This window comes from Ursus arctos, unplaced genomic scaffold (assembly GCF_023065955.2).
Source record: "Ursus arctos isolate Adak ecotype North America unplaced genomic scaffold, UrsArc2.0 scaffold_6, whole genome shotgun sequence".
Taxonomy (NCBI): domain Eukaryota; kingdom Metazoa; phylum Chordata; class Mammalia; order Carnivora; family Ursidae; genus Ursus; species Ursus arctos.
In genome coordinates, this window is record NW_026623078.1 from 59,901,604 (window position 1) to 59,913,065 (window position 11,462).

Genomic DNA, 11,462 nt, shown 5'->3' on the forward strand with positions numbered 1-11,462 from the left:
TGTGTTCTTATGTTTTATATATGCTGATTTTAAGTTGTAAACAGTTAGGTTGTATTTTATCCGATAAGGTCACCTCTTTTTATTTTTAACTGTTGAGTTTAATAAGTGTATATTCTTGGTGCCTTGGGGACTTTACCTCCAGCTCACCTCACCTGTGGCACCCAGCACCACACCCCCAGCTACCCACCTCTCAGCCTCCTGCCATGGCTGATGGGTGGGGACTTGGGTCTGGGATGCCCAAGAAACTTAATAGCTGCAACAAGCAGGAAAAGTATGACATCTAATAAATTATGGACATAGGAGCCTTTTAAAATTTTATCTCCTTTGGAGGCTGTTGACTCAGGACACCTGCAAAGCCAGAAGCAAGTCAGAGCCCTGAAAGGCTGCCCGCGCCAATAGATTCTAAGGTCAGCAATGGTTCAGGCCTCCAGGATGAACTCATCACAGACTTGCTGGTGTTTTTCTTCCCCTAAAACTGCTCCAACTATAATCTCTGCAAAGAGTTGGAGATGTTGGGTCATGAATATCAGCCGGTGCCAGCTTACCTGCAGGACCACGATGACGAGCTACAGACAAATGGCAACTGGTGCAGCCACTTCCTGAACAGCGAGAAGACAGATTCTGAGAGGAAATCATCCAGGATCTCACCAGGCAACTCACCCAAATAGGGGACCGGATAGATCACAGAATCCACTCAAGACTAGTGTATAACCTGGCGATGCAGTTTATGAATGTGAACCTGTGGGAGGAAGACAGAAGGAAGTATCTCACTGCTGTGTTGGAGCAGGTCATGAAGGCTTACCCTAAACACATGGAGAAAGAGAAGACCAAGCTGATGTTGACCCATGCTGTTGGCCAAAAAGGTGGCCAATCACACACCATCCTTGCTCCCTGATGTCTTTCGCACAACAGTGAACTTTATTAATCAGAGCCTACTCACCAATGTGAGGAACTTAGGAATGAGATGGACTGAATGGACAACTCTTCAAAGTATGACTGGTTAAAACTTGATATGGTGACAACAGTATACCTTCCTCCAGTGGAGATGGAGCCATCCATTTAAACAAAGTTCTTAGAGAAGATAGACATGAGATAATAGCTATTTATTTCTTACTGTTTTAAAGATGATGTTTTAAGCAGGTGATCCCTTTAGAAATTTTTACATTAACATGCTTGAATGAAAATGTCGACTTGTACATATTTCAATGAGTTTCATGCCATCTTCTAAATCCACTACACATTGTGCCTTTATCTTATTTTAGCTGTATGGGTCTTCACTTGAAAATTAAATTGAAGAACAGATTTTAAAGCAGAAGTAAAAAACACAATTAAAAAAAAAAAAAACTTTACTGTTTACTAAAGTGTGACCTTGGGGCATGGTCTTACAGCAGGTGTGTTTGAGGAGAGCAAGGACTGGAGACAGATGCACATACCCCTCACAAATGAAAAAAATCCTCTCAAAATAGGGAACATCTTAATACTAAAGAAGTAACAGTATTCTCATTTAAAAACCAAACAGTATGAGAGGTCCTGGATTAAAGTTCTGTACTCAAACAATGGGAAAGTCAGGCTTCAAAACATGTGTTTGATTATTTTTTCTCAATTTGATTTCCTTTTATTTGAGTCAAGAAGGATCATGGGAACTTAAAAGGTGTGGAGGTATTTTCAGGGCCTATGTCAACCTCAGTTTCCAAAATTGTGTAACTAAATACACCTTTTCTCTTTCCAAGAAGTCAAAACTTTGATAAAAATTTTAAGCTAATGGGGTATCAGAAGCCACTGCATACATCCCATAGGGGAATGTCTGTTCATAATCTTATGTTTTTATTTCCCCCCCATATGCCTCAGCTGATCCTTGCCCAAGAAGCTGTATCTGAAGAAAATAGGTTTCCAGGCATAAAAGATGAAAAAACAGACTCTTAAAAATTCAACACTTGAGGTGGTTTCCTTTCTTAGAGACACAGTCAGAATTTGAGTAATAACAAAAGCAAGTTACCTAGGTAGTGCCAGAATAAACCAGTGAGAGCTTACTTTTAGAAAGTGCAACCCCGATAAGCATTTCCTAGGATTCTGTGTAAAAGTATGATAGTGGATGCTGGGCCCGTATCACACACGTTACCATTACTCTTACCAGTAACACTCTTGCTACTGTGAATATGACACTCTGGGGAAGCATATGAACAAGATTAATTAGCTACTAAATACTTTCCTGTTACCAAAAACACTTTTCTCTTCCTTGGGAGTTTAATTAGAAAAGAAAAAAAATGACTATATTGTTCAGCATTAAATACATACCACACTAGGGCTGGGTCTCAATCTGATATCTGCAATATGTTACAAATACTAAAAGCAGTACTAAAAGCCATACAGTATGAAGGCTACCATTTGGAAATAAGTCTTCCAGTAACACTATGAAAAATAAATAAATAAATAAACAAATAAATAAATGATATTCTTTATTATTACTGATAGATTTATACTTATCCTATTTTATGCTTTCTGGATAAATGACTTCTTCAATGTATAATTTGATATTTCTAGGTAATATATTTTTTTAAAAATGTGTTCAAAAATTGATTGTTCCCCAACAGCTCTTGCACTGAAGTTTATACGTTTTATTTTTTATTATTTTTGAAGTTAATCTTTAAACGTTAACACCTATACTTTATTTAGCTATGATTAATATTAATTAATCTTTTTACTTTTCTCCTTCTCCCCCCACTCAACATCAAGTCCTGTGTAATAGTTTGAACCTGGCACTGCCCTCTTGTCTTACACCTGAAGTTGTAGGTTGAGCTCTGCAGTTTGTTTTTCCTGAAAACTGTGCTTAATATTGATTAACTCCTGGTACAGATTGTTAAATTAGAGCCCATGTTCACTAGGGCATTCTTTGAGAGAATTCTGTGAGGCTTAAGAAGAGGATGTGTTCCAAAGGATATTTTAGTTGGTGTCTTGACAAGGCTGTTACCAGCCTGGAATGGCTTTTTATGGTAACTCTCAGCATTGGAGTGTCTGGACAACACAGATAGCGACAATTCAGTACCAACATACAACAGGATAGACTTTTGTTATGAATTCCTATGGGGAGGCTCTTTTTTCTACTTGGAGCCTAAATCAATCAGATAAACTTTCTTTCTCCTATTTCCTCGCCGATCCTTTTGCTAAGAGTGCAGCCTTTCAACAGCTCTGTTCTTCCATAGAAATCAGGCAGGGCTCTAGTTCCACAGAGAGCCCTGCTCCCCTTTCTTCGCCAGATTCTCCTTGTTTTTTTAAGGCTAGCGAATGGCTCCTAAATAACCCAAACTTCGGGACTACCTGTCCCTCGGTGTTTCACTTGCCTCTCTTGTTTCAGGGTCCATAGATAGAGGTAAGAATTAATTAAGAAATTTTTTAATGTTTTCAGGATCAGCTGTCCAAACAGTTCATTTTATAGCTGACAAGAATGAGGAGCAGAGCTGTCGAGTTTTACTGACTTGACCACATGCAGATGTTTGTCTGATGGGGAAGTAATTGGGAGGTTATTGGGAATGTTAATTGACCGCATGTACGAAGTTTCTGGCACATAATGCACTCAAAATAGTCCCCTTCCCCATCTGTTGTTATTTCCCCTGTCACCCAAAGGTTTCTGCTTGTGAGCAGCAACAGTAAAGACTAGAATTCAAGAGCACTACCCTCATCCAGTTCTCTTTGTAAGATTGATAATATAACATATGATAGGTTTTCTTCTTTTTCTTAGTATATTTCTAGGCCCCAAAGAAATCAAAAGTCTAGTGTGACGATTCATTAACATAGAACTTGTCCCAGCTCCTGTTAGGCTAATTGGAATGAGAACCAGTCAAATTTTGCATTATCTGAGAATAGCTATAATTTTAAAATATATGTCTCTAAATGTAATTTAAATTTGCTTTAATCTTACATTTAAGTACTTGACACACTGAACTTGTAGCAATAAGACTATAGCAAACAAGGTAATATGGTATTATAGGTATCTGAAGGTTATTCTACGGTATACACAAATTCATAGTTAATGAAAAATGGTATAGAAAAGACATTATATAAGCTTTTTTCTTTCCTCATTTTAAAGTCCCACCTGTCTTAGCTGAACAGGCTGCAACTTTAAGATAGAGTTGAATGTATGATTGGATTCTCTTTTTAATTGCTCTGTAACAGACTTCACAGAACCATGTCAAATTTAAGAAGAGTTACAAAAGAGAGTTTCACCTCAGTTGTACCCGTCACAAAGAGAGCTGTTGAAACATGGATAATGGGCGTGTGCCCTGGGTTTCTTTGATTTAATTGCCTGAGGTCTCCTCTGTAGTAATATGTCTGGCTAAGGTTTTCAGAGTGAAAGTTGCTAGACTATAGAGCTATTTAATAAAAACCTTTCTGACTGACTTTCAAGATACTCAGCCTCCCCAAAGACAGGAAAGCCTAGTTTGAAAGAAAAAAAAATAGATTAATTGATCTTCATGTGAAACTTTCTAGATAACTAGACAGATATTAACCTTTCTGAAAATTCAGAGTTAAATCCTCGCTGCTTGAAATATGTTGCTTTTATAAAGCTAAACCGTCCATGAAATGAACTTGAACATTATGGAGTGCAAACAAGGAGATGATTATTTTATCATCAACTTTATTAACACAATTTATTAAAGGTCCTGGCTGGGTACAGGGAGTACTAAGTGAGGTACTACAGGGAATTATAAGGGAAAAAGCTGTTCGGCCCATCTAAGAAGGACCTCTGGAAGGCCTGAGAAAGGGGAGCTAACTTTACTGAGCCAAGGGAATTTAAAAGGAAATAACCACCCTGTTTTCACTGTAATTGGTCCCTTTGAGGCCAGTTTTGCCTGAAGCAGATATAATTTCAAAAGGAGGTTGGCAACACAAGTGGGTTCTTTAAAGGATCTGAGGGAAAGCATGGGATTAAAGATTGGGGATATATTCCTTGGAGCTTTTCCTGCATTGAGGCAGGATCTCTGTTTAGCTCATGGGATATCTTCGACTTTTCTTGAATCTTTTCTTTTTACATTTTATCACTCTCCTGAGTTTGCTGAGTCCAGTTGTAAAAATATTGAATAGTGACTTTTAAACCCTATGCTTAATCATTAATGCTGATAATAAAGTACAGTTGTACATATATACAGAACATGGTATATCCATATCTGTCTATGCATATCTATGCACCTACTAAAAATAAATGAGTTATTATAAATTGCTGATTAGAACAATGCAATTATTTCTGAAAGAAAACACTTTCTTCCCAGAAAATCATGAAAATAAAACAGAAATTTATTAAACATCTCAATAAGTAGAAATATTATTTATGGCTAAGGATGATAAAGAAAAACAGTCTTCATGGAGCTTGTAGGACTTGTGTTGGCTCTCAAAACTAGAATTTTAACAGAATGGAGATATGGAGGGAGGACGATCCAGACAATCCAGGTGATAGAAATAATATGAAGAAATGCATGGAGAAGTTATTCTCAGAGACTGCCCCTGAAACAGATAGCCACTGGCAGTAGAACTGCAGAAAAGCAGAGTCGTATAGACTTGGGGAGTCACCAGTAATTAGCATTCTAAAGTGCCCAATCGAACTTGGCTACTCTGACTTCTTTTGTTAATTTTTGTTTTGGAGAAAGAGACAGGATGGGAGAGGTCATGGAAGGAGGAGATGGCAATAATAATAAAATAATATATTTAATGAAAACATATCTTGTCTGGCGGTGCCTGGGGGACTCAGTCGGATAAGCGTCTGCCTTAGGCTCAGGTCATTCCAGGATCCTGGGATCAAGCCCCGCATCGGGCTCCCTGTCAGCGAGGAGCCTGCTTCTCCCTCTCCCTCTGCCTGCCACTTGCCCTGCTTGTGCTCTCGTTCTCTATCTCTCTCTTTCTCTCTGTCAAATAAATAAATAAAATCTTTAAAAAAATATAGCTTGTCTGAGCTTTGTTATCCAAGTGAGTATTGTTAAGGAAATGTTTAACATCCCACTGTCTTTGCAGCCATTTGTAAGATGGAGATGGTGTCCTTCTACCTGTGGTGGTCTGTCCCTCTTATTAGGGAGAATAGGATTTTCTAGGTCAGGCGGTCCTTCAGTGAAGAGTGCTCACCTACTTGTCTTTTCTTGTACGCTCAGGAACTGCTCCTGCCCTGGATTTGCTTCTGCCCTCAGAGGAAACATAGCATCAATGTAATAGGGTTAAATGGATTAAATAAGTTAACGTTTGCAAATTACTTGTAATGGTGGTTATTTACATAAAATGAACAATGGGACAAAACAAAGCAAAAAGAAATTTCTTGGTTTCTGTCTATATCTCTCTAGAATTACATAAACTGCTGCCTAAACTCCATTCTTGCTACCATACATTTCCCTTTGGTTCTTAATCCATTTTCAAGTTCCACTGTTCCTGGTTCAACCCTACCTTCTGACTGCGATGCTTTGCCTACTGCTGTATTTCTGAAACCTGGTGACGTTAACTCTTTCCATTTATAAAGAAGGGAGTTCTAATTTTATGCCTACAGCCTTTCTTGGTTCCACTTTGTTGGCTCAGAGAGAAAGGTGTTATTAATACTTTTTTCTATTGTTTCACATTTTTGGCTCCACTAATGGCCCTTAGCGCCTGTGCTGGATATTTTCCATCTATTCCTCCAGATCCACTCTCCTAACACCATCTCTGCGTCCTAGTGGCTGACCTCCATAGACTGCAGCGCCAGACTTCCTTGTCCTTTGGTTTGGGTGATTGAAAGCCCTTGCAAGGGATCAGAGTGTACCTCACCGAATGTCTTCCACAAAGGAGAGCTTATATGAGTCAAAGAGACAGTACTATATACATTTTTAGAAGAAAAAAAAAAAGATTGTTAAATGCTGTTGCTTTTTATTCAGTGCCATTTGGGAGCTCTGTTCCTTAGCCTTCCCTCCATCTCTCATGGATCTGTTCTGTTGGTATAATACAAAGAACTTGAGCTTGTCCCAACACAAAAGACAAAAGAGCTCCCTCACTTTAGAACGTGCAACAGAACCTAAGTCATTCACAAAAAAAAAAACCAAAACAAAACCCCAAAACAAAAGGAGCACTGCAGACACATCTTCAGCCAACTCTTCTTTCTTTTTCTTAGATCCGTCTTTTCATGCCTGAGGGGAAAAGGTCAGATACGAAGCTAGTTTACTTGGTTGAAAAGAGCGAATTTGTGTTACCTGCACTATTATTCTACAAGATAATCCCCATGCCAGATACTGCTAATCGAACAGCACTGCTTTTCTCTGAACCATGTTCTGCATCAGCATCCTTCCCAACACAACATTCCAGACAGCCACTTCCAGTCCGCCAGAATTGGTATTCAAGATTAAGTATATTTTTCATCCCTTCTAAGAATAGAGGAACAAAAAGAGCTCCCAAAGCTCATCCATGGTGTAGTTTAGCTTACCACAGAAGGTAGAGTACGTATGAATTTGGAACCATCATTCTAACAAATAACAGAGTTTTTCTTTTTTACAATTTTGGAGAAATGTTCGGTTAAACAGCCTAAGCAATTTAGAAATTTATATATGCTAATATGCTTTGCTCATCTTCAACAAATGAGAGCAGTCTGTAGCTTGTATTAATCAGCTCTATTTTGGTTGTAAGTGAGGGAACTCCAGGTGGAACGAGTCTAGTGGGGGAAGACAGTTTACGGATGCCAAACTACAGAAATGCATGGGAAAGTAAGCAGCAGTCCAAGGCAGACATGGAACCAAGGAGAGTGATATTGTCAGGGTTTGTTTTTTTTTTATATCATTTTTCTGCTTCTGTCAATTTTGTTTTATTCCTTAGTCTTTTTAGATTGGCTTTTTCTCTATGTCATAGAACATTCCACTAACATTTCCAAACTAGTACTCAGGGCTTTGCCAAAAAGAGAGAGATTGCTCCATTTTACTTTTTTTTTTCCAATTAAAAGAATAAAAGAAGGAAACACACAACGGACTTAGTTTGGGACATGCCCTGGATGTGGAATATTATAATGGTCAGCCCCTAGATCCATAATGGTCAACGCTTACAAATGAAGAGCTCGTAATTGAAAAACGAAGTGCTTTTGTAAAGAGCAAATGCTATTGGATAGACAAAATTTATTTGATCATTGAATTTTTTTTTTAAAGAATATCTTACAAGGACCTCTAGTTTGCTAAATATCCTCTAGAAAATATTGGTTAATTTTAAAGATAGCCCTCAGAATATCGAAATGGTAGTACATGGCTCTTAGAGAAATCATACATTCAGAATTCTGGCCGTGTTAGATACATCTATCCTCAGCGAAACAAAGCAGTGGTTTTTCATACTTGTTTAAGCAAAATTTTCACTCTCTTTAGTCATTTTGCATCCTTGTAATATTTTTATCGATTATCAATTTCTTTCCTTTCTCTTTACCCATATTTCATAAACTTTGGCAATGTTCAAATTGCTCTGATTGTGGGAAATTCACTGCTGAGTGAACATTTAATGTCTTTAAGTTTTTATACAGTGTTATTTTACAATTATCTGGCAAACTTGCAGGTACTTTAAATTGTCATCCTTGCATGTGTGTCTGTATGTGTGCAGAGATGTGCATGTGTGTGTCAGGGTGTGCTATGGACATAAACTGAGGGCATATAACTCAATCAGCAGGTTCTGTCGTAGCTCACAGAGAAAGATGGTGTCACAAAAAAGGGCTTGGGAATTAAGAACAACCTACAAATTGTCCTACTTGTGCAAAAGTTATTATTACTGATGAGAGTGTATTGTTTTGGTGACCATAACTATGTTCTGTAGTAGATGATTTGTCCTGGCAGGAAGAAAAAAGAGTCATTTTTCTCCTTTAGGTATTTCTGCCTTACTTTTTAGGGAATTTGGATATTGATTCCCCAAATTGTGGTTCCTGAATTGTCAGCATTGTTTTCCATTGGTTATTCCAAAATAAAAATCAAACCAAAGTTATGCAAATGCATTCAAATTATTTGATCATAAAAGAGCGTATCATTTAAGATTAAGGATCGGTTGAATGAAAAAGAAAACCCAAAATATTGGTGATTTATATAAAATAGAGTTTAATTCTCTACTATTTAAATTAAGTCCACAGCAAATAGTCCTGGTCAGATGTGGCTCTTCCATACTCAGGAAAGGTCCTTTGTCCTTCCACTCATGATTACTTGCAAAAGTTCTATTTTCATGGTATAAATTGAATTTCAGGCAGCAAAAAAAGACCTTCAGTCTTTTAAAGAGTGTTCTCAAGAATTGTTATCCAACGATTCTACTTTAGTGTCTCTGGTCAGAGCCTAATCCCACGTTCTCATCATTGGCTTTCTCTTTATTTATTTACTAGTTGAATAAGTATTTGACACCCTATGTAATCTCTAGAATATTGACAATAAATTATAAGTTATATAATTGTCAAAGTCAATTCACTACAGTCCAGTCATTCCCTGATTGAACAAATTTGTGTGTCTTGATCTTTACAACCAAAGTTAGTCCCCAGACCATGGTGAGGTTACCTAAGCAATATTGTGCAGGGATGCTTCCCAAAACCTGGCCAGTTGGATTTTTTTCTGGTGATATCTGCACTTCTAAATAACTCTTTTCAAATTCAACATGTCATAATCTTCATGGTTGCAAATGCCAACTTTGTAACCGGGCGTATCTACATTTACTTAACACATTTGAGATGACCAGGATCGTTATTTACAAAAGAGCAAAATAAACAAACAAAATATAACTATGACATTTATAATAAGTTGATTAGATACAGGACAAAATATCTAATTCTGATACTAGAAGTAACTTGGATCAGTGAGTCATCACCTAGTTAGAAAGTCATATTGTGATTTTCGAGATAGTAGCTTTACTTTAGTCTTTATTCTCTGCAATTCAAAGTGAAATAGAGGTTTATTAATCTGATAATTTCATGATGTCAGCCTTCAGATTAGTGTCCAAATATTTGGATGCTAATAGATTCATGATATTCCAAATAACATAGGTATAATGCAAAGATCCTTATTTTTCCTCCCATACACACACTCTTTTTCCTTAAATTAGAATTTGTGGTTCTTTGATCTTCCTAGGAACGTTCCGTCCAGCTTCAGGATATGTGGATATGTGGATTAAAATCTGTTGATCTTTACTATCCCTCACATCAAGCACTATCCAAGTCAAAGGCGGCAAACTTTTTTTTCCTATGACAAGTAAACTTACTTGTTTTGTTCTTTTAGGGTAGACTTAATAGTTTCTTTTAGACGTGCAATTATTTTTAAATAATTTTCCTTTTTCTTTTTCTTTTTGAAATAGCTGTATGACATTTCTCTTAGAAATCAGATGAATTAAAATTAGTTGAGTTTTGGGAATTAGAGGATTTATTTTTTTTTAAAGATTTTATTTATTTATTTGACAGAGATAGAGACAGCCAGCGAGAGAGGGAACACAAGCAAGGGGAGTGGGAGAGGAAGAAGCAGGCTCATAGCAGAGGAGCCTGATGTGGGGCTCGATCCCAGAACGCCGGGATCACACCCTGAGCCGAAGGCACACGCTTAACCGCTGCGCCACCCAGGCGCCCCGGGAATTAGAGGATTTAAAGCATAGATTGAATGATTGAAAACATCTCTAGGTAGTAATTTTTAACTTGAATTATGGTTCCAAGGGTTGAAAACGGCAAGTGCTGTAAATTCAGCACGTGAGCAAAGGACAGAGCATAAACAAATGCAGAATGAATCCCAGAAGTGAGAAAAACATTATATACATGAAAAAGTTTTGGCAAAACTTACTATAAATTGTAGGAATCCATGAATCATAAATTAAGACAGTATAAAACGTTCAAAAATCTCTGGCTATAGCTTACATTGAAAATACAATTTTATCTTAGGACAGTTCGCTGCCAATTCAGAAAATATTCTTTCATTTGACGAAGAGGGTAACTAAAAAAAAAAAAAAAAAAAAAATCATCTCCTCCCTACAGGTGGGATCCTCGTGTGTACAGGCACTGGAAGACTACAGCTGTGTAAAGATGGGATTTCTTCCCATGAAGCAGAGATGAAATTTTCCCTGATAAAAGGTCTATGGTTTTTAAAAGTGAGCATTACTGTTCTCCACTGTTGCAAATGGGTCTTTTTGCCCATTCAGCAAATGTCAGTGATCGCTTAATAAACATTCAGTCTCTGGAGTTTAAAAGGAGATAGGAATGTATTTCTTATCCTTAATATCCTTAGGACCAAGTGGTAGGTATTAAAGAAGGCAAATACTGCTTAATGTACAAAGATTTACTAGCAAGGAAGCACAAAAGAGTCTTATGACCTATTCAGTAGCTCTCTCCCTTCAATATTTTCACTGGAAATTTGTATGAAGACTTAAGTCCAAGGTGGACTTATAGATTTTTCAGGACAAAACTGGCCAACCGTATAGTGAGGTCAAGTATATGTTCCTTATGAATTTGGATGCAGGAATGTTCTTAGCTTGCACTTACTACA

At 37.3% G+C, this 11,462-nt stretch overlaps 1 pseudogene; it reads left to right on the forward strand.

Annotated features, from left to right (window-relative positions):
- The first annotated feature begins 203 nt into the window (after nucleotides 1-203).
- On the forward strand, nucleotides 204-1,004 carry LOC113252681 (BH3-interacting domain death agonist-like; annotated as a pseudogene).
- Nucleotides 1,005-11,462: the final 10,458 nt, after the last annotated feature.